We start from the raw sequence: 12,243 nt of genomic DNA on the forward strand, positions 1-12,243 counted from the left end.
GAGGCATTCATTTTTTAAGTGCCCCAGCTTCTTGCATTCGTAGCATATTATTTGGTCCTTTTTATGTTCAAGTTTATTTTTGGTGTTATTTTTAAATTTGTTCTTTCTTATAAATTTTTTAAAATTTTAAGTTAAAACTGCAATGTCATCGTCACTGTCCTCATCACTTGATGTTTCTTTCAAGTGGTCTTCCTGTGATGTAAACGCCATATCCTTCCTGTTCTTTGGAAGGGGGTTCTCGAGCTCTTCATGAGCATGGCATATCATTTTGTAGGTCATTAGAGACCCAATAAGGTCTTCAAGAGGAAATGTTTTAAGATCCTTGGCCTCTTGAATGATCGTATTTTTTGGATCCCAACTTTTTGGAAGGGATCTTAAGATTTTAGTTACTAGTTCAAAGTTAGAAAAATCTTTACTAAAAGCTTTGAGTCCATTGATGACATCCGTGAAACGGGTGTACATGTCTCCGATGGACTCACTTGGTTTCATTCAGAAAAGTTCGTAAGAGTGCACAAGAATGTTGATTTTGAACTTTTTCACTCGGCTAGTGCCTTTATTAATGACATCAAGAGTTCTCCAAATATCAAAAGCCAAATCACAAATTAAAACGCGATTAAATTTATTTTTATCTAATGCACAAAACAAGACATTCATAGCCTTTGCGTTTAAAGCAAAAACCTTCTTCTCCGATTTATCCTATTCACTCATCGAAAGAGAAGATTTTTTAAATCCATTTTTGACAATAGTCCAAAGCTCGAAATTTATGGAAATGAGGAAGATCCTCATACGAGTCTTCCAATACGTGTAATCTGACCCATTAAACATAGGTGGACGTGTAATAGAATGACCCTCATGCTTGCCGGAGTAAGCCATCTCTCTAGGGTATTAAACCAAATATGAGAGTGAGCCTAGCTCTGATATCAATTATTAGGATCGGAGTGGCACTAAGAGGGGGGGTGAATTAGTGTAGCGGATTAAAACTTATAAGTTTAAAAACAAATTTTTAAATACAAAGAGATTTCGTTTCGATAGTAACTTAAGTAGATGAAAACCGAAAGCTAGCAGTAGTGTAAATAACAATTTCAGGAAAGTAAGAACTCACACATTCAAGGAACACACCAATTTAAAGTGGTTCAGTCAAAATGACCTACATCCACTTATGAAGCCTTCTTCGAAGAGGCTCTCAACTTCCACTAGCAAATCACTTTGAAGGAGAAAGACAAATATCCCTCTTACAACCTTTTATAGTGGTTCACACTATTACAAATTTTCAACAAAAAAGGAGGTGAATACTCAAGCAATTGAAAACAAGACTTGCTAAAGACTTTGCTAAGGCTTTTTTTTTCTCAATCTATTGCTTCTCAAAAGTTTATTCTCTGCTGAGAATTGAGGGATATTTATAGACCCTAAGATGATTCAAATTTTGAATTCTCTTGGGTTCTCGATGTTGGCGGTGCCACCGTCTGTCGGTGGCGATGCCATCGCTTGTCAGTGTCTGACACAGACAGTGTATTGGCAGTGCCACCGCCGGACCTCTCGGGTGTTGGGCGGTACCACCGCCCGATCCTCGGGTTCTGGGCGGTGCCACCGCCCAGTTTGGTAGTTCCACCGCCGAGTCCTACGGGTCACCAGATGGGCTTCAAATCTGGCCCAAACTAGGTAATATCGGGCACAATTGGCCCCTAACCAGGATATAGGATTATTTCTTAATCCTAACCCTAATTACATGTAAACTACATAACTGAAAACATAGTCCTAAGTAAGTTTTCAACCGACAAACATCGAGTCTCCTTTCGGCGAGCTTTCTAGCGATCTTTTGGCGGACTTCCGATACACCCTCGGATTTCTTCCGGTGGACTTCCAGCAGGCTCCCAATCTTATGACGAGTTCAGCGAGTAGCCGAGCCTTCTCGATGATCTCCGCAAACCTCCGACGATTTCTTCGGCGGACTTCCGAAAACTCCGACAAATTCTCGATTTCTTCTCAGTTGGTTGCGACAGCATCTTCGACAAATCTTCGGACTCTCGAACACCCATCGAACTTGACTCCGATATCTTTGCTTTATATTTTCAGGCTATCATAGTTAATCCTACACACTTAACTCAATAATATGGGTTAGATCTATTAATCCATCAAGCCAAATGGATTAACCCAAACAATGGGTCATTTTGTTCCACCATGAGCCAACCCCATCACTATTAGTTTCAATCATGTTAGTTAACTACAACCAGATTCATCTTAGAGCTTGTCAGCAAACTTCCATTCAAAAAAAAAGGGAAAAAAAAGATTAATAGTCAGGTTTTCATCAAATTATGGATGTGTCACTGAAAAAGAATGTCACAATTGGAAGATTCATAGTTTCATTTGACAATATTTCCTGCTTCAAAACACTTTAACCTTTGATCACGTGAGAAAAAGATTCTTCATCTCATCTCAAGGATGTAATTAAGTTATAAATTACACACAATGCATTGAAGAATAAAAAGGTCAATCTGTAATGACAGATTGACACCCAGAGCCACACGTTTTGCACATAGAGATGTTCTTAAGCGACAGTAAGAAGTTAGCTACTGCATGACTTGTCCACTTTGTTTATATTATTGTCCTGGAGGGCCTTCCATGCGGATATAATCATACATGATTCCATGAAAAGGGCTTGTACTCTTGGTCTGAGTTAAATAGATTGTATTATCACCTTGAATAAGCCATGCACTTTGCACATCAATATTAAACAACCAATATAATCCATGAATTCCATGTCTTGCAATCGAATTGTCTCTACCAATTAGCCCTGTTGTAAAGTGAGGAGGATTTATCGTTGCATCGTTAAAACGAACCTGGCCAAATGATAGGTATAGTCAGAGCAACAAAAATATCAATTACTTGCAATCAACAAAAAAGAAAGAGGCTTATGAATTACTTGTAATTCAGAAATTGTGGCAGAGGCAAGTGCTACTCTAAGCTTGTAAGCTCCAGTTTGATTGACACTATCAACTTGGAACTTTATTTGCCATGTCGTTGCTTGATAGGAGTTCTCTCCAATCTTCCTGCAAGATAGTAATAATCGAAAAACAACATAAGATAATAGGATTTTAGAACTTAATCCTCTTTACGAACAACCTAATAGACAACTATTTCAAATATTCATAATGAAGACCTAGATTTTCTAAGCTTAACAATATCAGGTGAGGTGTATATGCATATCATATATTTTTAATTCCAATTCATTTTGTGAATTACATAAAATAAATATCAAATAATGGAATAATACCAATATACTATTGCCGATAAAGGTGGATTAGTCATTGCTTAGTCTCTATGTAGTATTATGATGGTTAAGAATATCCTAGAACATATACTATAATTATTTAGGGGTTCTAAACCATGAATAATTATACTAAGAATTTTTCCAAGAATTAGTATATCCGAGCGAACATCATTCAACATTGCAAAAGTTGGTCCATGAATTTGTTAACTAAAATATTTCATAAGCATTTTCATAAGCATTTTCATAAGCCAATTACACACTAAGCTATTTGGTGGATGGACCTTAGAGGGAAAATTCATGACAAAATTCGTCTTAGAGTATTTGAGATGAGCAAAATAAGTTTGATGAATTGAAACCTGGTAACATGAGCGAAAAACCAATCTTTTCTATAGTCACTCGCACCAACTGAATAAATAAGATCACTGTCAGGATACAAGTCAGCATATCTCTCCCATAAACCATATTGCCTAAATCTGTAAACAGAAATTAAGAGATTCAATAAAATAATAGAAAGGGTAGAAAACAAAGTAAATAGAAATAGGTTTTTCTCTTTTATTTTCTCTTATAATCAAGCAAAAAAGTAACAACTGCATAATGTTGATAACATTTTTAAGATGAAAGAGGATAATGAAAAAGAACATCTAATTTGTATAACCTGTCAGGATGATTAACATAGAGTTTGTTGACATAGAGAGGATTAGGATCTGGGACAAAGAACTCAGCAGCAGAGCGATCGGGAATTCCTATTTCCCATAAAGTAGGACCATCCCTTGGAGGCTTATACACAAGGTCACCCAAATTGATTTCACTTCCTGATCATATATACAGAAACTAGTAAGTTCTATAAAGATTTTATATGTTTACCTCGATAAAAGCAACAAGTTATCAACCTGAAGAGATAGTTATAGTTATATCTAATTTGTAGTCCCCGATAAATCCAGGAACCCATGCATAAAGATTATAGTCTCGGTTCGAACATGAGTAATAGTAAAAATCCCTTTGTCATTGGCTCTAGTCCAAAATTGATATCCCTGTAACATTATAACATATGAGATGCTTAAGCACGATAAATATATATATATACAAATATATATATATATACAAATATATATATATATATATATACAAATATATACAAATATATATATATATATATATATATATATATATACAAATATATATACATATATACATATATATATATATATAGAGAGAGAGAGAGAGAGAGAGATTTCATGCATGTGTTAACCTTGAATTCTCTTTGCCAGGATCCGACTTCTCCAGGTAAAGCCAAACCAACAAAAGCAGCATCCCCAATTATATCTTTCTCATCTATGAACCTGAAAGAAAAGTACAAAGTCTCGATTTTTCAACAGTACAAGTTTTTGGTTTTGAATACAATTGGGTAACTAATTTTCGTTAATGAGGACATAATTTCACTCGTATAACATTATATACAAATGACAGGATCTGGACATTTAATGGACAAAATTATGTTATCCTTTCATAAGCATCAAGTATGAAAAGGATTGAAGGACATAAAATAAACAAACATAAATGCAATCATATTTGCCATATTCAGTTAACCAATTCATATGTCAATACGTGGTAAATTAGAGGAGAAATCATACTTATCTCGAACCAGTAATCTCCCAGTAACAGAACCTCTTTGATTAGATTTTTGGAAGTCCTCTGAAACTGGAAATTCATATGGCCAACTCCCCACTTGTGTTAGTGCCTAGCTTGATGAAGAAAAAATGTGTAAACACAAGGAAATAAAGATAAACCTGCCATTATCATATTAGCATCTTGTCCTTCTGCTTGAGATCAACTTCTATAGTCTTGTTATTGTTAACTCTAGTCACTTGTATGTTTCAAAGGAGGTTTCGATATCAATATACAAGTACCGTATGCTAGCGCGTTCAACTGAAGCTGAGCATTTTGACTAGCTAAAATAAATTGGCTTGTTTGCATACAACAAAAAGAGTACTTATTGTGACAACAAAGACTTGCACCTGAAGTTTTGCATCGTCCCAAAGAAGTTGTCGATTTGTACCATCCATAGTAGAATTGAGGTAGATGAACACAGGACCAAAGACTTTCTTCCAGTATTCACCATTCCTGAATTTAGGCACAAGATCCTGCCCACTGTAGTGAGCACTCAAAAACTTCTGAAATAAAGCAATGTGAAAATTAGTCATGCAACGAATATATAAAACAAGGGTCATTAGAAGGTCAGTGCACTTTGCTTAGCATCAGTTGTATTTGCCATTAACTACTCCATAACTAGTTAAAAGCTTCACAAAAGTTACGTCTTAACAACAGAAAAATGTTTTTTCCCTGAAACAGGAAAGGAAGAATTATAAGGAATTATTGTCACCAATAAATATGACAATGACCATTTGATTTTACGCAAAAAAGAATAAATGATTTTTGTTGGAAGTAAAATAGAAATATTAGAATAAAGACACAAATAAGTGTCACTTAGAATAAAGAAATATGTTTTAAAAACTTGGGACGAAATTATATGGTTGAGATAAAAGTCGAAAAAGAAAGGATAGTTGCCTCCGAAGTTGTAAATATCTGAGACAATCCTATAATTTTTGCATCGCCGTCTCCCCTTGGTAGACAAACTTGCTCGAAGGGGTGTTGGAGGTCATTTCCTTTGCCCATCCTGTGGATTAGAACCTGAAACCATTGATCATTTGTTCTTCTCTTATCGGTTCTCAGTTTATTTGTGGCAGTTCTAGAGAGTAAACTACAGAATACTTTTTTGCATGGGAATACTTGGAAACCTGGTGAGTGGATCCTTGAAGGAATGCATGCGGGCGGTAATTTGGGATCGTTGCACGCATCGGTGGCTATCACTGGACTTTGGTGGCTGTGGAGGATCAGAAATGAAGCTTTGCATTCTGCAGCCTTCAAACCAATCTCCACTGCTTTCCATTTGATTGTGGGCACGATTTGGGCTTATGACATGGCCAAGATTCCTGATGGGTTTAGGCTAGAGATTATCTCCCGTCAAACTCATTGGACTCCTCCTCCCGAGGGGTGTATGAAGATAAACTATGATGGTTTCATGAGAGAGAACCGGATGGAGGGTTGGGTTTTGTTATCCAGGATTATAATGCTGATCCTATTTTCTCTCACGTGTTTAGAGAATAGAATAAAGTAGTCAATTGGTTGGCTAAATATGCTAGGAAATATAAGTCGAGAGGGAAGTGGTTCTCCACAAAATAGGTTTTTTTTTCATTTTGATGCTAGGGGAGATTTTTGTCCCCCGAAGACTTTATTAATGAAATTTCACCAAAGAAAAAAAATTGATAGGAATATCATTTATTTTTACATGTTTTTTTCTCAAAAAATTTTGATACAAGATTGACTCTAAAATGATTTTTATACATGATTATGATATTTTTTTGTTTTGACAATTAAGTCTTTTTTTTTTTTTCTGTAGACCATATGTCTCCCATATTTTTCAAAGTTAAAATGAAGTTAAGCTAGAGATAGAAGAAATGATACTTACAGCAATTGTTGTAGGACCAACATGAGATGTTAGATCTTGTTTGACAGGCCCTCCGGACCGGAACTCATCGCTAGGTGTAATTTGCCAAAAACCAATCGGAGGATCAAAAGATATCCATCCATGGACCTTGTTGTCCTTATCTTCACAGGAATATTGATACTTGTCATCCACCTTAAGCAAGCATTTTGTGGAATCAGATGATAAATTAACTATGTTGTCTAACTTGAAACATTTTTTACTAGAGCTGTAAGAACTTGCTTACCTCTCCTTTTAGGTCTGGATTAACTGGGTTAATTAGTAGAACAGCCTCAGGATATGCCAATTTCTGTGACCTATTAGGCATGCGATCATCAGGCATTGGCATGAATCTTTGTCTGTTATCTGCTATTGCCATGTAGTGAAACCTGCACTCCTCATAAATATCTAGTCATAAATATATGGAAAAAGATAAAGCTTAAACATGTATGGCTACACATCTGTACAATTAGGTCACTCTAGAATTCTAATTTCTGCTACTATGTCACCATCATTCCTCAAACAAAGAACATAACCAAGAGAGCATAAGATGTGATGAATGAGCGAGTCATCCTTGTAATATAGGCATGCTTCATAATGTCATAGCAAAAAGACAGAAACTAGGGTAAGATCATTTACTTGTCCTTCCTAAGCTTGAAAGCAACTCTGGTTTCTGCCAAATCGAAGTCTGGCCATCCTTCCCGGTGCTCATAGATGGCGTAAGTGTAGAAGCCCGAGCAGTCACGGAGCATTATAAACCTACATATAGTAAAATATCAGATACCCGTCAACTGATCAACAGAGAAGTAATTTTAGGAATCTCCACAAACCTTTTATCTATGTTCAAAGGGACAAGCTTGCCTTGGAGGGATGGATCCCAGTTTCTTGTGAAAGAAACTTCCACCTGGTTTTCATCTTCATGAATTATTTCAAAATGTGTACCCTGGATCCTGTTTACCAATTAGCAATATGACCTACATTAAGCTTCATTCTCACCAAGAACTGGAAGTGAAAAGAAATAGATGAAGAAATTCACTCACACATCGAATATACCAGAACCCTGAGGTTCACTCCATACCACATCCCAGTACCTGCCATTGGAGATGGAATTTAAGTGTTTATTTGTATTCAACGTGGTTTGGAGGTGGTATGAATTCCACCATCTATGACATGAACAGAGAACTTTACGGCAACCTTTGCTGGTAGAGAAACTAGATAAAATTATATGTGAATCATGTGAAAAATCCCATTGCGTCGCATGAACCAAATATAAGAGCAAGTCAAACATCATTAACTTTCGCAATTGAATCGTCAAGAATGATCCTCAAAGTGTATGTAAGAAATCGGTAATCGGGAAAAATTTTAGAAACAAAACTTTTTTTTTTTCTGTTTTGATGCAACCAGCTGAATTTTTTTCAAAAGGAACAAACCACTATATCTCGTTGAAAACATAAAGAGCATTATCGAACACGTTTGTAGAATATGATTCTTAATTCCTCACGAGAAATAACTCCCAGCAAGTGTTAACAAAAACTTACTGAACAAGCAGAGCTATGCCATAAAGAGCAGGAATAATCTATTTAAAAGAAAATTCACGACTTGGAGGAGCGACGACAGAACATTACCCTCTATTCCCTTCTTCGTTAAGAACTTCCAATAAATTATCTACACCATTGTATCTAACTCCAGTGATGAGCCCCTCGGGATTCGACAAAGTCAATTGGAGAATACCATTATCTATCACAACCTGCACATTTATTTCTTCGACGCAATCAGATACATATGTCCAAAAATATCAAATGAGAGAAGATGATAATTGAGCCAATGTCTTCACATGATCATCTCGGACTTGTATGCTCACACCAACAGGGGCCATCCTGCAAGCCTCTCCCGAACAGGATCAACAACTCGTGAAGACTGTGCTGCAAACACATCGCAACGATACGCTGTGTCAATCCTGCCTCCAAACAAAACGCAGGAAACGATGAGCAAATATCCGTGAGAGACTCACCTCAGATTGCGAAGAGCTCGCATTGCGGTGGAGGCGGCGCATGGCTTTATAGTGGACCTATCGGGATCCTTGCCTGCGTCTTATCCGATTCCATGAAAACAAAGCATCGCTGGCTTGGAAGCCAAGCTCCACCATTGCTCGCTGGAGATAGGGATGGGAATTGGGATCGGGAGATGCGTCGCTGTTGAGAAATTTAAAACTGGAGGTTGGGCATGCAAGTAGCGCGTGGGCTCCGTCAAAATCCCCACCGCACCGCCCCAGAGTGGGAAAAGGAAAGTATCTTACGGTTTACGACGTTCGATTTCCTGCACATCCAAGGTGTATCGTGTGGATCTCGTAGTTGATCATGTTGGATTTGCTCACGTCATGTGTGTCTTTGTTTTCTCGGACGACCTACTTGTGCCGGTAGATTCTCGATGCATCTGTATCACGATCCGATGCCGATTGAAATGGCTTAAATATTTGAGAGAATATATATATATATATATATTACACATATATTTATTCAAATTTCTGTACTCATCATCCATTAAGCTCTTTTAAATATTAGTTGATATTGAATTTGAAAAAGCTTTGATGAAACTTTCTTATCACTATGCCCTCCTTCAAGTCACCATGGGTAGTTCACAAACAACATTATAGCATACTTAAAAGAGAAAAAAAAAAGAAGTATTTTCTTCTTATTACCGTTGAGCTTTCACAGTTGCCCAAGGAGAATTTTTAGATGGCGGCAGGTGATTAGTGTTAGATTATAGAGGAAACGCAAGATTTCTGATACATATGGGAGAGAAAACAATCAATCTGAATGATGGAGAACCTTATGATTGGACTTGTTCTTCAATCCGAATTTTATTTAATTGCACTGTTTTATTTAATTTTATTAATTGAATAATTAGCCTGTTTAATGAGCTAAATAATATATGAGATTTTAACCAGGTTTTAAATGATTATATTATGGTCATCTAGGTCATTAAAAATCCAAAACGATCACTGATTTATGATATTTTTAATTATGTGGAGGTGTAATGTCTCACGTTTTTTTGTTCTTCCAATTTTTTTTTAACTTCCACATCTATTTTTATTTTCTCTAGAAGATTTATCAACCTCTTCACGTTTATTAAGCGTCTTGATCATATTTTAGAGCTGACACTTAACTATCAGCTGATTTTTTTTCTTTAGATCATATAATTTATAGGTTTGTTAAACCAAGCTTAGCTTTCAGTTTACTGCTCCAACAATAATAATACATAACTCACTGAGACAACTAAGTTACTAATACTATAACTACATCAATCTCAGGAAACTTAATATGTATTCAGGAGGAAAACTCAAACTGAAGGTGCTCCTAGCGAGCCCGAGAGCAACTCTCCTCTTCAAAAAAAAAAAGAACAAAAAAGAAATAGAAGTTATATTCGGCATAAAGTGGACATTGTTTTCTTTGTACAGAAATCATATTCTCAAAGCATCCTTAATTATATTTAATACAATCCTAAGAAAAAAAATTAAAAAAAACCCTATGTTTTCACTTTTTCTCATAGAGAATTCTTTTTTCTTTTTAATTTCTCCAAAGTGCTCCTTATTTTTTGAGAGATGAAATTATTCTTAACCTTCACTCATCTCATCGTAATTGCCCTACTATATTACACTGTAAGTCAACAAGTAGTAAGAAGATATTAGTCATGTCTCTCGTCCCATCTTGCACATCAACCCTCATAAGGGTGGTGCTGGGCTCATATGTGAAGAGGCATTGCAGAAAAAAGTGATAACCATGCAAAGGGGTAGAGCGATGGAGTGAAGATTAGGGGTAATATTATTTTTTTAAAAATAAAAAATACTATTAGTGTATAAAGTAAAAAAAGATGATGCTCAATGGAAAAAAAGTGAAAACTTGAGACTGTTTTTAAGAATTTTCAGAGATAATTTAATATAATCTAAGGATTTTTTTTTCCCACGACATGAGTATCAATAAGTCGATTGAAATTTACACACATTGAATTCAATGCTAAATAGGCCAAGTCTATCCGTAATGGCTATAGCTTCACAAAAGAGGATTCCCTAACTTGTGACATGCCTACAATAAGTAAACAGGCAATGACTAGTATCATCCCTCGACGAAACCAACATCACCTTCTCTAAGCATATCAATAGAATCACCACAATTAGTAAAAATAATTCCTTTGAAGGTTTATCCTATGTAACAAATTTAGGACATCACTCTCTATGAGAACCATATATTGCATAAAATTATCATGAACCTTCGTAAAAAAGATAATCTTATGAAAAGAACGAAGAGGGAGAGATGTTAGGATCAAGAGGGCACTAAGAGGAGGTGGAGGTGGAGAGGGGGGGGTGAATTAGTGCAGTAAAAAAACTCATTGATTTTCTAAAATATTCGTTCGTTAAAAATCAATCTCAAAAAGTGCTTAACTTTAAAGTAAATGAACTAACAATTAACTTAGAAAGCAATGGTAATAATGAAAAAGTATAATGGAAATGAGCACACCGAAATTTATAGTGGTTCGATCGTTGTGACATATATCTACTTTTGATTTCTCTTCCGTCGAGGTCACCGGTATCCACTAATGGTCTTCCTTCAATAGGCGAAGACCAACCACCTCTTTAGAGTACTTTCTCATTTTCACAAGTTTAGGAGATAACCCTTATAAGTCTCACACCTCTCTTGAATGATCACAACACTTAGAAAAGGAGGAGGAGGACTATATTCACTTTTACAACAATTTCACACCCCAAGACTTTAATATTTTGTTCATACTTTCGTACCCTTTCATGTAGAAAAGTGTGAGGTATTTATAGGCCCCAATGACTTTAGAATTGGAGCAAAAAAGTATCACATCCTCAAATTTCGGGGTACTGATGGTACCATCGCCATTATTGGACAGTACTATCACATGCAGACTGACACTGAGCAGTACTACCGCTCAGTCTAGGTGGTACAATCGCTTGATAGAGCTTGGAGACTGAGCTCTAGCGGTACCACCGCTTGACAGCAATAACTACCAACGGTACCATTGCCCAATCTGGGTGGTACCACCACCTAGAGCACTTGAGAGACTAAGTCCCAAGCGGTGCCATTATCGACCCTAGTGGTAACATCGTCGATCGTGATTTCAAGTACTAAATGGGCTATTCAATCGGCCCAGTTCAACCTGCGCGGTACCATTGCCGGTTATTAAGAGTCTAATTGGCCCCTAACTATGTTAGTAGGATTACCTCTCAATCCTAACTCAATTTAAGGTCTAATTACGATAATTTAAGATATTAACTAAGCAATCTTGGTCTGGTATGTCAATTATTCTTCTGACGATCTTCTGATAAACTTCTGACGATCTCTCAACAATGTTCCAGCGAACTCCTAGTAAGCTCCTAGACTTTTCGACGATCTTCTTGGCGAGTACCGATGAG

The 12,243-nt window shown here is 36.3% G+C and overlaps 1 pseudogene across 1 annotated transcript; it reads right to left on the bottom strand.

Moving 5' to 3' along the window:
- Nucleotides 1-2,404: 2,404 nt before the first annotated feature.
- Nucleotides 2,405-9,143, bottom strand: LOC135621972 (probable rhamnogalacturonate lyase B; annotated as a pseudogene). The gene is made up of 16 exons (XR_010490982.1): nt 8,821-9,143; nt 8,644-8,731; nt 8,435-8,556; nt 7,850-7,900; nt 7,641-7,759; nt 7,449-7,554; nt 7,057-7,198; nt 6,795-6,965; nt 5,284-5,439; nt 4,900-5,006; nt 4,518-4,608; nt 4,159-4,299; nt 3,924-4,080; nt 3,625-3,741; nt 2,921-3,047; nt 2,405-2,837 (listed from the first exon to the last, which is right to left on the bottom strand). The product of XR_010490982.1 is annotated as a probable rhamnogalacturonate lyase B (transcript).
- Between the last annotated feature and the right edge of the window lie 3,100 nt (nt 9,144-12,243).

The sequence above is a fragment of the Musa acuminata genome, chromosome BXJ2-9 (genome assembly GCF_036884655.1).
Source record: "Musa acuminata AAA Group cultivar baxijiao chromosome BXJ2-9, Cavendish_Baxijiao_AAA, whole genome shotgun sequence".
NCBI lineage: Eukaryota > Viridiplantae > Streptophyta > Magnoliopsida > Zingiberales > Musaceae > Musa > Musa acuminata.